This window comes from Pongo abelii, chromosome 16 (genome assembly GCF_028885655.2).
Source record: "Pongo abelii isolate AG06213 chromosome 16, NHGRI_mPonAbe1-v2.0_pri, whole genome shotgun sequence".
Lineage (NCBI taxonomy): Eukaryota > Metazoa > Chordata > Mammalia > Primates > Hominidae > Pongo > Pongo abelii.
Genome location: NC_072001.2, coordinates 77,337,504 through 77,351,982, shown reverse-complemented (window position 1 = coordinate 77,351,982; position 14,479 = coordinate 77,337,504). Strand labels below are relative to the sequence as shown.

General features: G+C 48.2%; 1 protein-coding gene across 2 annotated transcripts in view; it reads right to left on the bottom strand.

Moving 5' to 3' along the window:
• The window catches only part of ISLR2 (immunoglobulin superfamily containing leucine rich repeat 2), a 37,328-nt gene extending 23,969 nt beyond the window's left edge, over window positions 1-13,359 (bottom strand). Inside the window, exons 1-2 of one of the 2 annotated variants that reach the window (XM_054532887.2) lie at window positions 12,904-13,359; window positions 9,740-9,805 (exon numbers count right to left, since the gene is read on the bottom strand). The gene's annotated coding sequence lies outside the window, so the exon portion shown is untranslated. Of the gene's footprint in view, window positions 1-9,739; window positions 9,806-11,229; window positions 11,680-12,903 lie in introns of those variants that run through there. The other variant, XM_054532888.2, reaches the window with a different exon arrangement.
• Window positions 13,360-14,479: the final 1,120 nt, after the last annotated feature.

Genomic DNA, 14,479 nt, shown 5'->3' with positions numbered 1-14,479 from the left:
CCTGGGAATAAGGGCAAAACTGAAAAACAGCTCACCCTAACAAAACCTAAAATGTAGCCTTGACACACATGATCAAGTTAACCCATCAGTAATTTAATTCCCTGCAAAACAAAACTCAACACTAGAGTAGGATAACATAATCCACATCTCTACAGTGAAGGTTCACAACGTCCAACAGCTCAAGAAATACTAGATGTGTGAAAAAGCAAGAAAATACATCCTAAAATTAAGAGAAAACCAGTCAATACGAACAGACCCACCGTGCATGGTGGCTCATGCCTGTAATCCTAGCACTTTGGGAGGCCAAGGCAGGTAGATCACTTGAGCTCAAGACTTTGAGACCAGCCTGGGAGACATGGCAAAACCCCATCTCTACTAAAATTTCAAAAACTGAGTTGGGTGTAGGGGTGTGCAGGGGCCCATAACCCCCAGGCTGTGGACTGTACCCGTCGGTGACCTGGTAGGAACCAGGCTGCGCAGCAGGAGGTGAGTGGTGAGCAGCGAGCATTACTGCCTGAGCTCTGCCCGCCCCGTCAGATCAGCAGGCATTAGATTCTCATAGGAGCATGAACCCTAATGTGAACTGCACATGCGAGGGATCTAGGTTTCACACTCTTTATGAGACTCTAATGCCTGATGATCTGAAGAGGAACAGTTTCATGCCATAACCACCGCCCCTGACCCCGTCTGTGGAAAAATTGTCTTCTGCGAAACCAGTCAGGACTGCTGGTGGCACGTGCCTGTGGTCCCAGCTACTTGGAAGGCTGAGGTGGAAGGATGGCTTGAGCCTGGGGGGTGCAGGTTGCAGTGAGCTGAGATCATGCCACTGCACTCCAGCCTGGACAACAGAGTGAGATCTTGTCTCAAAAAAAAAAAAAAAAAAAAGGGCTGGGCAGGGTGGCTCACACCTGTAATCTGAGCACTTTAGGAGGCTGAGGCGGGTGGATCACCTGAGGTCAGGAATTCAAGACCAGCCTGGCCAACATGGTGAAACCCCATCTCTACTAAAAATACAAAAATTAGCTGGGTGTGGTAACATGCACCTATAGTTCCATCTGCTCAGGAGGCTGAGGTAGGAGAATTGCTTGAACCTGGGAGGCGGAGGTTGCAGTGAGCTGAGATGGCACCATTGCACGCCAGCCTGGGATACAAGAGCAAAACTCCATTTAAAAAAAAAAAAAAAAAAAAAAAGCAGACCCATAAATGGCTCACACGTTGGAATTAGCAGGCAAGAGCTTTAAAGTAACTACATACATACGTTAAAGAATTTAGAGAAATATCAACGCTTGGTGAAGATGGTTAAAAGAAAATTTAGAGAAATGATTTTTAGTATAAGTATGTCCTAAATATGCATGGTACATACTTACTAAATAACTATTTGTTATCAGAAATCTAAATTTAACTGGGCTTCCTATATTTTATCTGGCATCTCTACTCCAAAGCCAAGCAGGACATAGTCCAGAGTCTTATCTTCCAGCAGGTGACCTAGCCTAGGACACGGCCTGGCCAGGGGCAATTGTGCATTGAATGGGTTATAGATGCCAGTCATTCAATGTGTCAAAGGTTTTTCCAGACCTGCATACAATCAATATTATTTTTATTTAATATTTTTGTCTAAAGCAACTTTAAAAATTTTAACCTTTTATTTGGAAATATAGATTCAGAGGAAATTTCAAAGATGGTACAGAGAGGTTTCATGTACTCTTCACTCAGTTTCCTCCAAAGGTTCTATTTTGTATTAGTGTAGAACAATATCTAACAATGTCACACGTCTAGGTCTATGCCATTTTATCACATATGTAGACTCCTTTAACCACCGCTACAATCAAGATACAGAACTGTTCCACCACCACAAAAATCCCCCTCCTGCTATTCCTCTGTACTTATTCCAGGCTCTTCCCCTGCACTATTCCTACTCCTGGCAACCACTAATCTGCTGTCTTTATAATCTTCTCACTTCAAGAACATTATAAAATGGAAATATTAGCCAGGCATGGTGGCACGGGCTTGTAGTTCCAGCTACGTGGAGGCTGAGGCAGGAGAATCGCTTGAACCTGGGAGGTGGAGGCTACAGGGCAAGACTCTGTCTCAATGAATGAATGAATGAATGAATGAATAGAGGCCTGGCATGGTGGCTCACACCCATAATCCCAGCACTTTGGGAGGCCGAGGCGGGTGGATCAGTTGAGGCCAGGAGTTTGAGACCAGCCTGGCCAACATGGCAAGCCCTGTCTCTACTAAAAATACAAAAATTAGCCAGGCATGATGGTGCACGCCTGTACTCCCAGCTACTCGGGAGGCTGAGGCACAAGAATCACTTGAACCCGGGAGGTGGAGGCTGCAGTGAGCCGAGATCATGCCACTGCACTCCAGTAGGGCCAGAGTGAGACTTTGCCTCAAAAACAAAACAAAAACCAAACAAAAAAAGAACATTATATAAATGGAATCACCCAGTATGTGGCCTTTTGAGATTGGCTTTGTTTTTCTACTCAGCAAATGCCCTTTGAGATACATCCAAGTTGTGCATGCTCCTTTTTATTGTTTTTCTGTGTTTTTTTTTGTTTGTTTTTTTGAGATGGAGTCTCCCTGTCACCCAGGCTGGAGTGCAGTGGCGCGATCTCGGCTCACTGCAACCTCCACCTACTGGGTTCAAGTGATTCTCCTGCCTCAGCCTCCTGAGTAGCTGTGATTATAGGCACCCACCAACACACCTGGCTTTTGTTTTTTGTTTTTGTGTTTTTTTTGAAACAATGTTTTCCTCTCGTTGCCCAGGCTGGAGTGCAATGGCACGATCTCGATCTCGGCTTACTGCAACCTCTGCCTCCTGGATTCAAGTGATTCTCCTGCCTCAGCCTCCCAAGCAGCTGGGATTACAGGTGCCCGCCACCATGCCTAGCTAATTTTTTTGTATTTTTAGTAGAGATGGGGTATCGGCATGTTGGCCAGGCTGGTCTCGAACTCCTGACCTCAGGTGATCTGCCTACCTCAGGCTCCTAAAGTGCTGGGATTACAGGTGAGAGACACCATGCCCAGCTTTTTTTTTTTTTTTTTTTTTTAAGTAGAGATAGGGTTTCACCATGTTGGCCAGGCTGGTCTCGAACTCCTGACCTCAAGTGATCTGCTCACCTTGGCCTCCCAAAGTGCTGGGATTACAGGCGTGAGCCACTGTGCCTGGCCCCCTTTTTACTGTTGAATAGTATTTCATAGAATGGATATGTCAGCTTGCTTAACCATTCACCTATTGGGGGATATTTGGTTCTTTCCAGTTTGAGGCTATTACAAATAAATCTGCCATGAACAATCATGTATGAGTTTTTGTGCAGACAGCAGTTTTATTTTCTGGTACAAATGCCCAGAAGCAATTTCTAGGTCATATATTGAGGTGTATGTTTAATTAAAGAAGCTGCCAAACTATTTTCTAGAGTGTCTGTACCATTTTATATTCCCACCAGCAATGTATGAGAGAGTTAGTTTTGTCTGTATCCTCGCCATTATTTGATATTACCACTATGTTTGATTTGAGCTGTTCTAATAGATATGTAGTGATATCTTACGTGGTTTTAATTTGCATTTCCCCAGTGGTTATTGTTGAAGATTTATTCATGTGCTTTAAGTCAACTCATTTTTAAAACCTAAATAAATGTATTTAAAAAGGAAAGTTTGCTTTAGGAGGCCAAGGCAGGTGAATTGCTCGAGCTAAGGAGTTCAAGACCAGCCTGAGCAACATGGTGAAACTCTGTCTCTACAAAAAATAAAAAAACATCCGGGCGTGGTGGCGTGCGTCTATGGTTTCAGCTACTTGGGAAGTGAGGCAGGAGGATTGCTTGAGCCTGGGAGGTTGAAGCTGCCGTGAGCTGTGATTGCACGATTATACTCCAGCCTGGGAGACAGAGCAAAACCCTGCGTTAAATAAATAAATGAATAAAAGGAAATTTGTGATTAGTGGTTCTCAAAGTGTGGTCCCTGGGCCAGCAGCATCAGCATCACCATCACCTAAGAACTTGTTAGAAATGCAGATTCTCAGGCACCACCTCAGACCTCCTGAATCAGAAGCTCTGAGACATGGGTTCAGTGATCTGTGGTTTAACAAGCCCTCCTGATGAGAATCGGTCTCATTTACTACCAATAGAAGGTAATGGTAAAAATAAATGCATCTGCTTATCGCCTAAAATCCTCTTGTGGGCCCCAGGTTTGCACACCACACTTTTGGGCAGGAGCACCACTCACGGAGGCTATGACAAGAATGCTCCTGCCCCTGGGGTTGTGCAGCGACAGCTCACACGGCTCCACGTGGCAGTTCTGAGTTTGGGAAGCGCTGATGTAGTCCTACTACAGCCCTTCCTGCCTTTCACTGGACTGAGAAAATCCAGGCTCTGAGGAGGGCGAGACTTGTCCAAAGTCACCCAGCAACATGGTCAGTCTCCTTTCCCAGGGCCCTCACAGTGCCTGGCCTGTTTAAAGCCTGCCTCTATTCACTGCTGAGTGAAAAATCCAGCTCCAAAACAGAATATGGGGAAGGATACTATCTTGTGCAACTTATGTTTATAGCTGCATATATGTGGGAAAAAAAGTCAGAAAATACTGTTGAAGCAGTTACTTAGGGAGAGAAGGGGTTTGCTGGTCTGTTGTGTTTTTAACTTTTCTATATTTCATAATTTTTATCACAATAATGTTTAGTTACATAATCAAAAGGTATTAAATGTTAAAAATAGACATGAAGCCTGATCCAGCCACGGCCTATCGTTGGCAGACTCAGGAAGCCTTCCAGATAGAGCAGCCCCACACCTGCCCCAGGTCACACCCTGGGCCTGGGCACATGCTAGGTCCTCTGTCTGGACACCCTCACCCCGTGGTGGCCTCCACTTCCATACCCACCAGCACCTCCTGTGGGCGAGGCCCTCCATTGTATCCAGCCCTGGGCACCCCCTAGCCCTGAGGGCACCTCATAGTCTGAGAGTCCACCTGCCTGTCTCTAAAGAGAGGAAAGCTCCTTGGGACATGTGTTCCACTTGACCCATCACCCCTGGCCTGGTACAGAAAGGTGGACAGTGGGTATTTGGTGAATAAATGAATGGATGATTGGAATGAATCCCCAAAATGGCAATTTCCTGAGGCCCTTCTCCAGCTGGCCCAGGTGGAACCAGTTCCACTTTTCACAGGAAAGCCAGGTGTGAGGAGTGGGGCAGGTGTGTGTGAGGGGCCAGGTTCTCGAGGGCTGCATGGACACGGGGCTTTGGCAGGTCTGGGGGCGGCAGTGCTGCTGTGGGAGCCTCAGGGAGGGCTCATCCCTGGAATCCCCCAGGGTATCCTGGTGACCCCAGCTGCTGTGTGGCGTGAGAAGGCCTGGCTGGTGGAGACACACAGGGACTTGTTTGGATTGGCCACCTGGTCCAGTCCAAGGAGCTGCGCCTCTGGCCCCTTGGGGAAAAGCTCACTTTTGATGTGTGACAACAGCTGCAGGCAAGCGGAGGGAGAGGTGTGCTGGGCCTCGGCCTTAGAAGCCAGAAGCCCTACCTTGGTCTAGGTGGGAAAGGGATGCGGTCTTGGTTAACTCTAGGGTCCTGGGTTATGGTCAGAACCCTCCCTTATGGACTCAGTGACTTGGGCTGACCCCGCCCCTCCCTGAGCCTCATCAGTGAAACCTGGACTGGGCCAGGGCTGTCGACACCTCCCAGCTCCAACCTCTGGCTTTCCCCTAAGAGGGCAGGAGATCAGACAGAGGTGACCCGGGCCGGAAGGAGGGGCGTTCACCTGTGGGCCTCTGACTTCTCTGCCCAGGTGTACCTGGAGAGCCTGGTCTATACCCGGTGCTCTGCTACACCCCACGGCCTGGCCACGACCTCCCTGCCTCCAGAGCAGCCCTGGCCCAGGGAAGAAGCTGGTCTCTGCATCGAATGATAGGTAGAAAATGAAAGTGGGGACGATAGCTCTGGAAAGGAGTCAAGGAGGAGGTGCCTTCCCAAGGACGTGGAGGGTTTTTCCAGAATGGAACTTGACTGGTGTGGGCAAACATCAGGAGGTGGGAAGGGTGGCTCCCTCTGTGGGAGCTGGGACAATTTGCCTGGGCCAAATCGTGGTAAGCTGTGGGTAGGGCAGGCAGAGCTGGGGTGCCCAGAGCCTGGGGTCCCTGTCCTTGCAGAGGACTGGAATGCAAAACAAGTGTCCCCTGCCCTCTGGCTGGCGGACATCCTCTACTTCCAAGCCCAGACACACGCCATGTGCCACAAGCCCCTGAGGCTCTTCAGAGGACCAATGTACAGCCACACCCACACTGGGCCAGCCTGCTGGGCCCACCTGCACCCTGGTCAGAGCCCATGACTGAGGGGACTCTCTGGGGACAATGGGGCAGTCTCATGCTGCCCTCTTACAGGTGGATCAGTCCCTGGGATCTGGTGTTGGGCTGGGGTGGACTGAGACTGTTCTTTGCTGGGATGCCTGGTGGACAGCAGGTGGAGCAACTTCTCCTTGGCTTTCCTGGACCCCAGGACACAGCTGAACACTGCACTTTACCCTGGATGCCTTTGGATTCTCAGGGGACCCTGGGAAGGAAGAGGGGCTGCCCCTGCCGGAGGCCAGGGCCCTGGGCCATGCTTGCTCCCCCCAGTCCCTCCAGCAGGCACCTCCTCTCCAGATTGACATCATCTGATTCCTGAAGGCCTGGGATACTGACCAGAGCCCCAACACCCTCACCAAGGTCTGTTCTTATATCAGAGCAACTAGTACGAGTTCGGAGCTGAAGGGGGCGGAGAGAGAACACAGGGCTCTGTAAGAGTTCTCGGCTCCCTGCTGTGGTGGGCCCCGTAGAAGGCCCCCCAGAAATCTGCAGCTGCTGTAAGTCACTGAGAGGAAGCTGCAGCAGACATGTGTTTCCCAGCCTGGTAGATGCAGAGGGGTGTCCGGGCCCCCGAATGGGAGGCCCAAATGTGGCCTTGGATGTGGCAGTGCAGGAATTCTAGCCAGCTCTGGGGCCCTGGGCAAGTCATTTAACCTCTCAGAACCCCATTCCTGGTCACCATGGGGCTCTTGTGTGGATGTAAAGAACCCCCCTGGCCACTTATATCCCATCAGTGGAAGCCTAGCATGGGTGGAGACCCCCAAGACTGAACTCAGTGGTGGGTTCCAGCCTGCCCAGCTCTCTTACGTAGAGCCCAGAGCCAACAGGATGGGCTTCTTGGAGAAGCAGGCACTCCTGTGGGCTGGAGAGCATGAGCAGGGGTCCCTTTGGGGAGGTGGAAGAGGCTGCGGTCAGTGAAGGCTATAATGAGGCAGAGCTTGGGCAAAAAAGGCATGATGATCAGGGGATCTGAGACCCAACAGAGACTGGACTGAGGACACTGTGGCCACCTCCAGGTGCCACTCAGGTAGTAGAAGCTGAGCTAGGGCTGGGCCCCCTTGTCCTGAGTAAGGCCTCAGCAGTCTTGGAAGCTGTACCCAAGGTGGCTTCATGTAAGGGTGCATCTGAGCACTTTTTTTTGAGACGGGGTCTTGCTCTGTCATCCAGGCTGCAATTCAGTGGCATGATCATAGCTCACTGCAGCCTCAAACTCCTGGGCTCAAGCGATCCTCCCACCTCAGCCTCACAAAGTATTGTAATTATAGGCCTGAGCTACGGAGCCTGGTTTAAAATCTTAATAAATATCTCCCCCTGGTCTGCTTCCCTGGCTGACACACATGCTGGCATCTTGTGCCTAGACAGACATGTTTCTGGACTTGGTTCCATTTGTTCTGATGGGCTCTTCTCTCTCAATGACCGCACGTTATAGTATGTGGCCATTCTTACACATTTCTGTATAGAACTGAGGGTTAATATATTAATGTCAAAGTTCTACTGGTTTTTGAGGCTGGGTGGAATGTTTGGGTTAATTTAGGAGCGGGCATCTTGACAATATAGGCTTTTCCTCCAGGAATGGTGATTCTGGGATGCAGGCTTTGCACATTCTGGTTTATTGCTTGGCTCACTGCCACAGAGGGATGGCACTGCTCCACGTGCCATGCCCAAGAGATGTCCCACCTTATCTTTCTAAATCAAGCTGAATGTTCTCAGCGGACAGGATATCCTATCAGTGCTGCGGGGACTCACACCTTCCAAACTGAGATGAAGTGAGGCAGAGACCATGGAGCAGATCCGTGCTGACTGCATTCACTCTTCCTGACCTGCACTGCTGCTGGCCGGGGCTGTGTCTGAGCTGTCAGAGGGCATTGATTTGGGGACGGGGCGGGGGGCGGTGCTGGAGAGATGCCCCTCACCTCCCTCAGCTCCTCCTGTCCACCCAACACTTGGCCACCAAGGCCCCTGACTTCCAGGCCCCAGTCACCACTAATGGGGTGCTGCATGGGAACAAAGTATAGGCCCAGAACCTGGAGTTCGGGGTCACTCCTCCTTCCATTCGAAGCCTCTGCCCCCACCAGGTGATTCCACCCTCATTCCTCCATGGGCCAAATATCCTAAACAAAGGCCTGGACATAGGGTCTTTATCTGAGTACCCAGAAAACACACACGGAAATGCTTTGCATGCCCCCTGTGGCCTGCCAGAGGTAAGAGCCTGCCCGTCAAAATGCACAGTCCAGGTTCTTGCAGGGAGGTGAGGAGGGGAGGAAGAAAAAATCCATCTCATTCTTTCAGCAGGAACCTAAACTTGGGAAAGCCAGACACAGTACATTTCTTAATCCTGATACTTTTATACCTGGTTACAGCTGGGTCACATGCACAACTGTTTCCAACATCGTTCAACAGGCCACATAACATCCTGTAACTTCTTTTTTTAATTTTTATTTTGTAAGGCCAGGGGCAGTGGCTCATGCCTGTAATCTCAACACTTTCGGAGGCTGAGGCAGGAAGACTGATCGAGGCCAGGAGTTTGAGAACAGCCTGGGCAACATAGCAAGACCCCATATGCAACAGAGAAAAAAAATTTTTTTTGAGTACAGTGGCATGATCACAGTTCACCACAGCCTCCAACTCCCGGGCTCAAGCGATACTCCCACCTCAGCAGCTGGGACTCTCAGAGCGCACAACCACATCTGGCTGATGTTTTAATTTTTAGTAGAGATGCGGTCTCACTATGTTGCCCAGGCTGGTCTTGAACTCCTGGCCTCAAGAGATCCTCCCACTGCGACCTCACAATGCACTGGGGTTACAGGCATGAGCCACCATGCAGCCCCTGCAAAATCTAACTGTTCTTCTTTTGGACCTCCTAGCTAGACTGTCATTGGCAAATACTAGTTTATTATCTTCCCATATTTATGTTAATGGATTTCCCATGTTTTATTTGTCTAGACTAGGGTTTCTCAACAACAGCACTGTTGACATTTTGGGCTGGATAATTCTTTGTTATGGAGCTGTTTGTGCCTCGCAGGATGTTTAGCAGCATCCCCAGCCTCTGCCTGCTACATGCCAGTAGCACTCCTCAGTGTGACAGCCAAAATGATTTCAGATATTGTCAAATATCCCCAGGGAGGCAAAATCACCTCCAGTTGAGAATTGCCGACCTAAAAACCTCTGGAACAATGTTAGATCATGGTAATGATAGCACACACTGCTCCTGACCTTAATGGAAATACCTCTAGCATCAAAGTACAGTAGTACCTGTATACTACTGTCTGGGCTGTTATTAGTACCCTGTACTTGTCCATTCTCACTCTGCTAAGAAGAAATACCCAAGACTGGGTAATTTATAAAGAAAAGAGGTTTAAATTGACTCACAGTTCTGCATGGCTGGGGAGGCCTCAGGAAACTTACAATTATGGCAGAAGACACCTCTTCACAGGGCAGCAGGAGAGAGGAGAGCCGAGCAAAGGAGAAAGCCTGTAATAAAACCATCAGATCTCGTGAGAACTCACTCACTATCACGAGAACGGCATGGGAGAAACCGCCCCCATGATTCAATTATCTCCACCTGGTGCCACCCTTGACACGTGGGGATTATTGCAATTCGAGGTGAGATTTGGATGGGGACACAGAGCCAAACCATATTATATCCTTTATATTAGCATACTGTATCAAAGTATAATTTTCTTTCTATTTTTTTCTTTGGGACAGAGTCTCACTCTGGCTCTGGCTGGAGTGCAGTGGCACGATATCAGCTCATGGCAACCTTGGCTCACTGCAGCCTCAGCCTCCCGGGTTCAAGCAATGCTTGTGCCTCAGCCTCCCAAGTAGCTGGAACTACAGGTGTGTGCCACCATGCCCAGCTAATTTTGATTTTGTTTTTAGTACACATGGGGTTCGACATGTTGGCCAGGCTGGTGTCAAACTCCTGGCCTCAAGTGATCCCGCCACTTCGGCCTCCAGAAGTGCTGGGCTTACAGGCGTGGGCCACTGTACCCAGCCTGAAGTATAATTTTTCACAATGTGAAAAGCTTGACTTTCATACAAATAATGAAGGAATACGTATAAGATATTTTCTTTAATTTACAAGGGAGTCAGCAACACGGTGAAGCTAGTTCAAGGAGCGTTTTGAGATACAGTGTCTGCAGTGCTCCAGGAAGGGCATTCCAAAATGCATTCTGAGATAGAGACAAAATTTGTTAATATCCTAAAGGGAGGCCGGGCATGGTGGCTCAGGCCTGTAATCCCAGCACTTTGGGAGGCTGAGGTGGGCAGATCACCTGAGGTCAGGAGTTCAACACCAGCCTGGCCAACATGGTGAAACGCTGTTTCTACTAAAAATACAAAAGTTAGTCAGGCGCGGCGGTGGGTGCTTGTAGTCCCAGCTACTCAGGAGGCTGAGGCAGGAGAATTGCTTGAACCTGGGAGGTGGAGGCTGTAGTGAGCCGAGATCATGCCACTGCACTCCAGCCTGGACAACAGAGCAAGATTCTGACTCAAAAAAAAAAAAATCCTATTGGGAAATAAAACTGTCATCTTTGGGAGTTATCTTTTCTACTGGACAGAAATCTGTAAGTTAACATATATACATATTCTCACATATATTCATAACATATTCTCTAGTATATTTCCCTACATTAGTGGTTTTCAAACCATGGTCTCAAATTGGAAGCATCAGCATCATCTGGGAACACAGACATACAATGCTCAGGCCCCACCTCAGTCCCATTGAGTTAGAAACTCTGGTGTGGGGCCCAGCAGCCCGTTTCACAAGTCTTGCAGGTGATTAGGATGCACTCTAATGTTTGAGAACCACTCTTCTAAATAGTCAATCTTTAATAGTAAAACAAGTATCTATGAAACAATGCTCCAGTATGACATTAAAAGGGCACAACACCCACCTTTTAACTTTATTTCTGAATTTGAATATTTTGTCTGTCTGATGTTAAATTTGCTGTTTTGTTTTTCAAATACTCTTAAGGCAGGACAGTTTTCATCTGTTCCTAATTTTCTTTTTAAATAAAAAATGGTTTTCCAAATCAATTTTTCTCTTCTTCAACCTACTGACAGGATGAAATAAAAGTTGAACCATTCCTACATCTTTTTTTTTTGAGACGGCGTCTCACCCTGTTGCTCAAGCTGACTGAAATGCAGTGGTGTAATCTTGGCTCACTGCAACCTCGACCTCCCAGGTTCAAGTGATTCTTGTGACTCAGCCTCCCGAGTAGCTGGGATTACAGGCACCCAGCACCATGCTCAGCTAATTTTTATTTATTTATTTATTTATTTATTTATTTATTTATAGTAGAGACAGGTTTTGCCATGTTGGCCACACTGGTCTCCAACTCCTGACCTCAGGTGATCTGCCTGCCTCGGCCTCCCAAAGTGCTAGGATTACAGGCATGAGCCACTGCACCCAGCATTTTTTTTTCTTTTTTTCTTTTTTCCTTTTTTTTTTTTTTTTTGAGATGGTCTCATTCTGTCGCTCAGGCTGGATGGAGTACAGTGGCGCCATCATGGCTCACTGCAGCCTCCACCTTCCATGCTCAAGAGATCCTCCCATCTCAGCCTCTTAGGTAGCTGGGATGACACGTGTGCACCAGCACAAGCAGCTAATTTTTTGTAGAGACTGGGGTCTCCCTATGTTGCCCAAGCTGGTCTAGAACTCCTGGGCTCAAGCAATCCACCGGCCTTGGCCTCCCAAAGTGCTATGATTACATGTCTCATGTTGCTTTCAACAGGATAGTGCTTATGATCTGCAAAAGAACTCTTCAGAAATGAGTTCAACTTTACCATGAATTGAGACACTTCCTATTTCTATTCTATAGAGCAGTTTGTCATGAGCTCTGTCTTTTGAAAACTTGAAAGCCTGCAAGAATAAAACCAGCTGCACCTGGTGCATGGGATAGGCATGGAATTGAGGAGAGAGCTCAAACTATGATCAGCCCTCTGTATCCTCGGGTTCTGGATCTTTGGATTTAACCAACTGTGCATCAAAAATATTTGGAAAAAGTAAAACAAGAAAAAACACAAAAATTTAAAAATACTTTATATCAGCTATTTACAAAGCATTTATGTTGTATTAGGTATTATAGCAATCTAGAGATGATTTAAAGTAGTATACGGAAGGATGTGCATAGGTTATATGCAAATACTATGCCATATTATATCAGGAACTTTAGCATCTGTGAATTTTGGTATCTCTGGGGTCCTGGAACCAATATCTTGAGGTTACTAAGGGACGACTGTATTCAATTTCTTCTTTGGTTATTAGTTTATTCTTTAATGTATTTTTGTTGTTGTTTTGTCTTTTTATTTTTGCCTCTTCAAGTCAACATCGGAAACTTAGTTGTTCTAGACTACCCATTAGCTCAAAGCTACCAGTAATCAGACTACCACTGCAATCTAAGCAACTGATTTTTTTCCCCATCAGATTGGCAAAAATTAAGATAAGCATCTATTGATGTTGAAGCTGTAGGGAGTTTTCCTGAGCATGTTAATTATGACAGCCCTTTTTGCTAGGCTAGACGATTCATCAAAATGAAATAAAATACCCATGCACTTGAAGAAGTTACCTGGTTATTTCCTTATCTGGGTGCTGGTTATGTGAGGTCTACAGTTGATGAAAACTTATTAAGCTTTATATTTCTAATAGGTACAATTTTCTGTATATGCAGTATATTTGAAAAGTTTTTAAAATGTCTTTTGCCACAGCCCACAGCTGTGTATAATGCTATTCGCTTAACAGTGGAAAACATAGCAATGACCTGAATCTCCCTGGCTCCCGGGATCCTACCCTCGTAAGTTAATGAAAATAAAAGTAAATGAAATAACTTCCGCTGTCTTTCGTAATGCCTTAAATCGGTCCTCAGTTAAACTTGCGGTTGGCGCTTGTTTTTTTCCAGGGAAGGATTCTGGGAGAGGAAGGAGGAGACGCCAGCATTTAGACGCCAGCATTTCGCCCCCGGCACCTCCAGCGGGCAGCGGTCCGCTCCCAGCCTCACTCGAGCAGGTCCCGCCCCGCAAGGGGCGGTTAGTCCAAGTCACGTGATCGGCGACTCAGCTGACCGGGCGGGACCGGAAAAAGAAATTCCCGGGCCCTGGTTTCCTCGCGCGATGATAAGGAACCAGGGGTGAAGCGGGCATGAGCTGCTTGAGCGGGAATGAGGGGACGCCAGTGGCTCCGGAAATGGGGGGAGGTTGTCTGCACTGGCCGCTCCGCAAACACAGCGTGTGCAGGAATGAGGGCAGCAGGTCTGGTAGAGAAAAGTCCACCGCCATCCCACTCCTGAGTGGGGCGGGTAAGACAGCGCAGGCCTGCTGGCTGAGTCCCCATGCTTCCCTGGCGGAAGGAAGGGCCCCTGACTCCCGGGGCAGGAACTAGGGCTTGTCTGGAGCTGGGAGTCCTTTCAGGTCTTCCCTAGCTCCAAGAGGACCTCCCAAGGACACCCTCTTCCCCAGCTCTACCGTGGGACTTGGACAAGAACTTGCTTAGAATCAAGCTCACTCTTACACACTGTTAGGAAGCCACTCTGCTCTTTACAGATCCAGAAAGTAGTAGTTTTGGGGCTGAGACTTATCCATCCATCCGTACGTTCAAAGTGCCTAGTCTATACCATGAAGTGTGCTAGGCACTGGGTGGACTTGAGCTGCCGAGGGAAGGGGAAATCAGAGGCTTGAATTGGCAGTCATAGTTAAGGCTCCAGGGGCAGAGACCTAACTGCGCCTTGTGTGTAGTGCTAAGGGTGCTTCCTGAGGATGCCATCAACCTTAAAGGCGATCAACCTTAAAAAACTTCAGCAGGAGTTGGCTGGCTGAAGTACAGTTTGTGTACCAGGGGTTGGGAGGCAAGGGTGGGAGGCGTGTGTCTTCAGACAGGGAACAGCATGTGCAGAGACTTCAGGTGAGAGAGAGCATGGCTCCCCAGGAATGAATGCATTTCCCATAGCTGGGAGAGTATCATCTGGAGGTTAGGGAAGGATGAGGCTGGACAAGACCAAATCTTCCTGACTCTTGGATCACCACGATCAAGATAACGAACATATCCATCGGCCCCCAAAATTTCCTCGTGTTAGGGGCTATTTTAGGAAGTAGGATCAAGAAGGGCCGGCCTGCCAAGGTGCAGTTGCTCACACCTGTAATCCCAGCACT